Consider the following 7212-nt stretch of genomic DNA (forward strand, 5'->3'; position numbering starts at 1 on the left):
CAATGCTGAGAATAGAAAGTACTGGAATGGATTGAAAAGGTATGTTTCATTAATGGGTTGCATACTGTTTCTACTTGCAAAACGCTTGCGTAAAACGGCACGCAAAATCATTCGCAGACCCCTTCTACGAACCCGCCGTCCATTTTGGAATCGGCGGTAAATATTACAGTCTCAAAACCTACTGTGACTTGATTAGTCATCCGGATCCTCACATCCTTGAGTTGAAATTTTCATTGTGAAGGATTTGGTAAGAGTAACTCTTTTTGGGGTATAGACCGTTGAATTGGCTCCCAGGTCTCTTGACAATAACTTAAAGAAATTATTGTGTCCATAAGGCTTGGCTGTCTAACGCCCAGATCTAGGACGTGCAACTAAACATTCAGAATCTGCATATGGCACAATCGCATAGCACTCGTAGTGCTGGCGCATGCTGCTGTCTGTATTTTGTTGAGCTTGATCGTATTCTAGCGCAGCCTATTACATTGGACATGCTATGACTGTGTTCATCCAGAGAAATATCTTTAGTTGCAGCAACCATTATCTGTGAAAATTAATGTTGCGCGCACACTAGATTTTCTTTGGTTTCAATCCACATCATGCCAAGATACATTGTACTAATGGACAGGACAGTAATATGATCTTTGGGTAGGTAGTCAAGAATCAGTGACCGCTCCGAGGAGCCCAATCAGCTTTGTTGTGCGTCGTTTTGATGCGGCAAACTCCTAGCACCATGATTAATGTGATAAGAGTAAGGTAAGCAGAGCTATCCCGCAGCATTCACGAAGGATAGCAGCTCTCCCATCCTGACCCAGAGATCTCTTTAAGGTTTTCAAAGAATGAGGGACAAAGACGGCTTACAGTTTCGTCCAGGGCAGAGGCAACTCATTAGACTTTGCCTCAGCTTTTCCCTGAAAGTAGCGTTACCGAAGCCACTTGTAGATATTAACGCTCCTTTTTATACATTCGCCAAGCACAACATGAGTGCGAATTATAACCAGCGTAAATCCACCATAGTTCTATCAACGCTTGGACGGAGCTATTATACATTTTTGTTTTGTTTGATGTTGATTTACTTAGTGTTGGCAGCCTGGATTTAGGTAGACCTGGACAATTGAAAAGAAAGTGCGATTTCCTCCGCAGCCCTGGCAATGTGAATTGTAGGGTATGCCCAGTCTGGCGCAATGGTTTCCCATAGGGTAGTACCCCGTGCAGACCACCATAATTTTTTATGCATTTGCACGCGTTTAACCCAAAACCTCTTGCAATCTCGAATCTTATTAGCCGGGCCAAATCCTTCGTAACTTGGCCTAAGTGGTGAGCCTTCGCCACCTGAAATCAGCGGCTGCTAAATAAAGCTAGTAGTTTCTGCATCTGACGGGTGTTGGGGAAACCATGCCGGCCAGACTGTTCAACGTGCAGTACCTAACTAGCCTGGAGGATGTCATCCCTGAGTACAAAGCCTTAATGACCGCATAGCTTTCGCTCAGAATTGCCATTTTACGCTTGACCATGTTACGCTCTCGAATCATGCCCCAGTCATCGGCAGACTCCCAGTATTGTCAATGCTCCCGCTTGCAATACCCTGGCGAATCCTGGGCGACTGTACGACTCAACCGCCCTGTGTGTTTTCCAGAAAACTTTCGCACTGTTTCATAGAGTATCTTTGATCCGTCCAGGAAGAATACTGTGTCATAACCTAGCAGCATGTCGCTTGTCCTCTGCTCTGCCACGATTGGAAAGTCCTCAGTAAAATTCGTCGTGGAGCTTGGCTTGCGTATTACGTTGCCCGTTGAAAATGCCGCTAGTTCCTGAGGTAATTCGTCTAGGATGTTACTATTGTCTAGGGCTTCTCTGTCGGGACTCACGATGTCTGACAGCACTTCACCCTTCACAGGTCTTCTTAATCCTCAGTTCTATGTTCAGTCTCCAGTTTAAATTATGTAGCTCCCAGGATATCGTCCAGATATTTTACATTGTAGGAAAGTACCAATTTTTGTTCATTTAGCCGCGAAAGATGGAATTCGGGTACCTTTGATTTAGTGGTAAATAGCATGAACTCCATTTTGGTTGGATTTATGCCAAATCTGCATCTTGCAGCCCCCAGACACACCATTCTAAATGTGCTCTTCACGATTTCACGCATAACGGAGGGAGATATCCCTAATTCTGCTCCTAGGGTCTTTAACATGAAAGAGATAATGCTGATTGGTCGGAAGTTCTTTGCTAACTCATGGCCTCACTTGATCGCTTGCGGTATGAAACCAGGCGTGTCTCCAAGAAAGTGGTACGTATCCGAAAGAAATCTTGCAGTTTGTGTAGCATGATTGGAATTATGTCAATTTGGCCCGGAGATTTATATGCGGATAAGCTGTTTATAGCTCAATCGATTTTATCCTCGATATTTACCGATTTGATAATCTCACATGACTGAAATTGTGTACTTCCAAACCAAGCTCTGACTCACAGTCCTCCTCGTCTTCCTCCAGGAAGTGCGTCTAAGCCAACAGCTCCAGGGTTTCACCAGGAAATTCCGTCTAAGACCCTTGGGAATGGGTTCTTATGTTTCTTGACTAGAATCTTACTGAGTCTCGTAGATTCGCGATTCGCGGAACCAACTAGGATCTCTTCCTGGGAGTCTTGATGACCAACTTGCACCTCTTTAGGTAGTCCTTGTATGGGTGCTAGTATTTGTGTCTGAACCAAATGTTGAAGACCTCCCTGGCCAGCTTTCTGAGGTTGGACAAATCTTCATTCCACTACGGCCACCAAATCTTCTTACTGTATTTCGTAGAGCACGAGACGGTGTCCTAGATGCGCAGAAGGCGGTTTCGAGTTCCATTTCCAGAGTTCCGACCTTCGACCCCAGCTTTCCGTCTGCCCTGCCAATATTGCCAATTTTCACACCTGGAAATTTGTTCTTGCTAACTTGACCATAGTTTCTGAAGTCTATCCTCCTGGGGTCACTGATAGGACTGAGGATCTTTAACACGAGATTAAGATTGAAAAAATTTAACTGTGTTCTAGTTTTTTTGGTGGAGCTGATTGGTCATGAGTCATGCAAGCCCTCCCTCCCTTTGTTCCAGTTTGACCACAGCTAGGTAGCTGGAAGTTAGGTATCTAGAGTTCCTTACTGAAGTCGGTCTAGACAGGATATCGGTCATTGCACTGTTGTATAAAGCGAACAAAGCAGGACGCTCGGACTTCTAGCATAATTCACAGTTAGAAGCTATTGTTCCGTTTTTAATGACTATAGAATTGAACCATTCAAATAAATAATAATCGTTGGCCTAACAATTTATATTGACTCATCGTCTTGAAATGTATTAGAGCACTTCATTCAGCACCGTGACAGTACACTACAGTACATAGTAGGAGGTAATGTGGTCAGCTTTGCGCTCGCTCGAGATTATTACCCTTATTTGACTCAAGTACTTATTCACAGCTGAGTCGACGGGTATCCGACATCCAATCACGATAACAAATCCCTTTGCCATTTTCTTTCAAGTTCAAAGGGTCTCCCCATACATGCGAAAAGATGTTGCAAAATCTTTTCCCAGTGAATATGACCGTGAAGGTATCAAATGAAAAGTTTGAAATAATTTAATCGCTAGAAACACGACAAGATTACACTCAGCCAGATGAAAAGATTCAATTAATACTTTTCCAAACTGGTTCTATTTTTGATATTTCGAAATGTGAGCCCTGAAAAGTGAAACAGGTCTCGTTCTCAGAATCTAGGCCTCAAAATACATCCCATTCCGATATTGGCTCAAATGAAGTTAATAAATAAATAAATAAATAAGTAAATAAATATTATCGTATTTGAGAAATTTACCCGGAAATCTCCCTTAAGTTAATTCTAGAAGTACAAAATGTGGCATCAGTATAAATGATAAAAGGAACATTCTGAAAAGTTTGAAGTATATCCAAAGATTATTAACAAATTTATAGATGATCAAAGTTTGCTATTTCACGTGAATTTATTGCATTTTAAGACGAATATGACATCATAATCATAAGGTCACAAAGGAACATCTTAGCCTTCCTATAAAAAAGGAAGACTCCAGTCATTAAAGCCGAAAATCGGGTGCGACCTCCGAATTCTTTCAGTCAAGACCGATTGACGGAAATGTGAGGTAGAGGTAGAGGGTGGCATAAGAAGTAAAATTTATAAAGCGCCGATGTGCGTCTCCTCCGGAGGGGTGTGCGCCTCCTTTCCTAAGAGATGGACGATTAAATGGTCGATTCTAAGCAAAAAGTATTTAGTGAACATTTTTCGGACAAGTAGTAGTTTTCAAATTATTCGTCATCAAACATGTCGTTTTTTCATTGAAAAAATTCATGTTTTTCAACGGTTTTTCGCAGATAACTCGAAAACCATATAATTTATGTAGAAATGATATTAAGCAGAAACAAAGCATATTAAATAACAAAAAGAATTGATTTTTTTATTTTTTTAATTGATACTATATGGACAGACTTATGGTTCGTCAAACGTAAACTCGTAATGTCTAAAAAAAATAATACTTTCAAAGTCGAATAACGCAAAATCAGTAGCGTTTCATCATCATCAATGGTGCAACAACCGGTATCCGGTCTAGGCCTGCCTTAATAAGGAACTCCAGATACCCCGGCTTGGCGAGGTCCACCAATTCGATATCCCCTAAAGCTGTCGCCGTCGTTCCATCTCAGGCAGGGTCTGCCTCGTCTTCTTTTTCTACCAAAGATATTGCTCTTATAGACTTTCCGGGCTGGATCATCCTTATCCATACGGATTAAGTGACCCGCCCACCGTAGCCTATTGAGCCGGATTTTATCCACAATTTGACGGTCATGGTATCACTCATAGATTTGGTCATTATGTAGACTACGGAAGCGTCCATCCTCATGTAGGGGGCCAAAAATTCTTCGGAGGATTCTTCTCTCGAACGCGACCAATAGTTCGCAATTTTTTTTGCTAAGAACCCAAGTCTCCGAGGAATACATAAGGACTGGCAAGACAGTTGTCTTGTACAGTAAGAGCTTTGACCCTATGGTGAGACGTTTCGAGAGAAACAGTTTTTGTAAACTGAAATAGGCTCTATTGGCAGCCAACAACCTTGCGCGGATTTCATCGTCATAGCTGTTGTCGGTTGTGATTTTCGACCCTAGATAGGAGAAATTTTCAACGGTCTCAAAGTTGTAGTCTCCTATCTTTATTGTTTTCGTTTGACCAGTGCGATTCGATGTTGTTCGTTCTTTTGTTTTTGGCGCTAACGTTACCACCATGTACTTCATCTTACCTTCATTAATGTGCCGCCTGCCTGATCTGGATGAAGGTAGACTGTACATCTCGGGTTGTTCTTCCCATGATGTCGATATCGTCAACGGAGGCCAGTAATTGGGTGGACTTGAAGAGAATGGTGCCTCTCGCATTTACATCGGCATCGCAAATTACTTTCTCCAGGGCAGGTTAAAGAGGATGCATGATAGGGCATCCCCTTGTCGTAGATCTTTGTTGATGTTGAATGGTTTCGAGAGTGATCCTCGCATATTGGTCAGGGTCAGGGTACCGAATTCTCTCATGGCCGCGTACAGTTTTACCCTGGCTATGCTATCATAGGCGGCTTTAGAGTCGATGAACAGATAGTGCAACTGATGTCCATATTCCAATAGTTTCTCCATCGCTTGCCTCAGAGAGAAAGTCTGATCTTTTGCTGATTACCCTGGAGTGAAGCCACTTTGGTATGGGCCAATGATGTTTTAGGCGTTTGGGGCTATCCGGCCTACCAATATAGAGGAGAATATCTTATAGATAGTACTCAGCAACATAATATCTCTATAATTGCTGCACTGCGTGATATCCCCCTTTTTATGTATGAGAGAGATAATGCCTCGTTGTCAGTCGTCAGGTATTGATCCGCTGTCCCATACTTTGAGCATCAATTGATAATTGTAATTGGTTGCCTCCATATTTAACCAATTCGGCTGTAATTCCATCGGCTTCTGGCGACTTATGATTTTTAAGCCGATGAATTGCACAGACTGTTTCTTTTATGCTTGGTGGTGGCAGTATTTGTCCGCCGTCTTCAATTGGCGGGACCTCCAACTCGCCAGTATGTTGGTTGTTGAGCAATTAATCAAAATACTCAACCCATCGCTCCAATATGCCCATTTTGTCGGAAATTAGATTTCCCTCTTTGTCTCGGCAGGATGAGCATCGAGGTGTATAAGGCTTCATCCTGCTGACTTGTTGGTAAAACTTGCGCGCCTGGTGCGGTTGCTCCCTGTACTTTGCTAGTTCACAGACTTGTTGGTTCTCCCAGGCTTCCTTTTTCTGTCTGTGAAGTCGCTTCTCCGCTCGACGGAGTTCGTGATAAGTCTCCGCGCGTGCCCGCGTTCTTTAGGAATGCAACATACTCGATATGCAGCATTCTTCCGTTCCGTAGCTAGCTTACATTCATTGTCAAACCAGCGGTTCCGACTTTTCTTGCGGCTGAGGCAACGTAACTTTGTGGCCGAATCAATGAGAACATTCTTCAGGTGTTTGTGAAAATTATTTATTGATGCTTCATCTGCAGGATCTCTGTTGACTGCGGTTATTGCGGCATTCGTTTCGCCCTTATAGGTGTTTAGGAAGGCTGTGTTGTGAATGACTTCAGTATTCATCCTCACCGGTTGTCAGAGGGGATTGTAGATGGTGTCGTAATTCGAGCTCGGAGCACTTTGCCAACGAGATAATGGTCAGAGTCTATATTGTCCCCCCTATATGTTCTGACATTCATTAAGGTTGCAAGGTGGCGGCGTTCAATCAGCACGAGATCAATTTGGTTGAACGTGGTTCCGTCTGGAGACGCCGCCCACCTATGTTTGTGGACTTCTTCCCGAGCATTGGTATGTTATCATTGGTATGGCTTCGAGGGTCCGCTAAACTGCCTCGTAGAAGGTATCCTTCTCCGACTCTACATTCTCTTCTGTAGGGGCGTGAACGTTTATGACGCTTATATTTCTAAACTTTCCTCGCAAACGCAGAGTGCATTGCAGTTCGCTTATATTTTCAAAGCCGATACAAACAAGTTTCATTTTTTGGCAAACTAAGAAACCTACTCCGAGCACATGGTTTACTGGATGGCCGCTATAATATATGGTGTAGCGGCTCTTCTCCAGGAAACCGGTCCCCGTCCATCCCATCTCCTGTAACGCTGTTACATCAGCCTTATATTGGGATATAGT

Source organism: Hermetia illucens, chromosome 3 (genome assembly GCF_905115235.1).
Source record: "Hermetia illucens chromosome 3, iHerIll2.2.curated.20191125, whole genome shotgun sequence".
Lineage (NCBI taxonomy): Eukaryota > Metazoa > Arthropoda > Insecta > Diptera > Stratiomyidae > Hermetia > Hermetia illucens.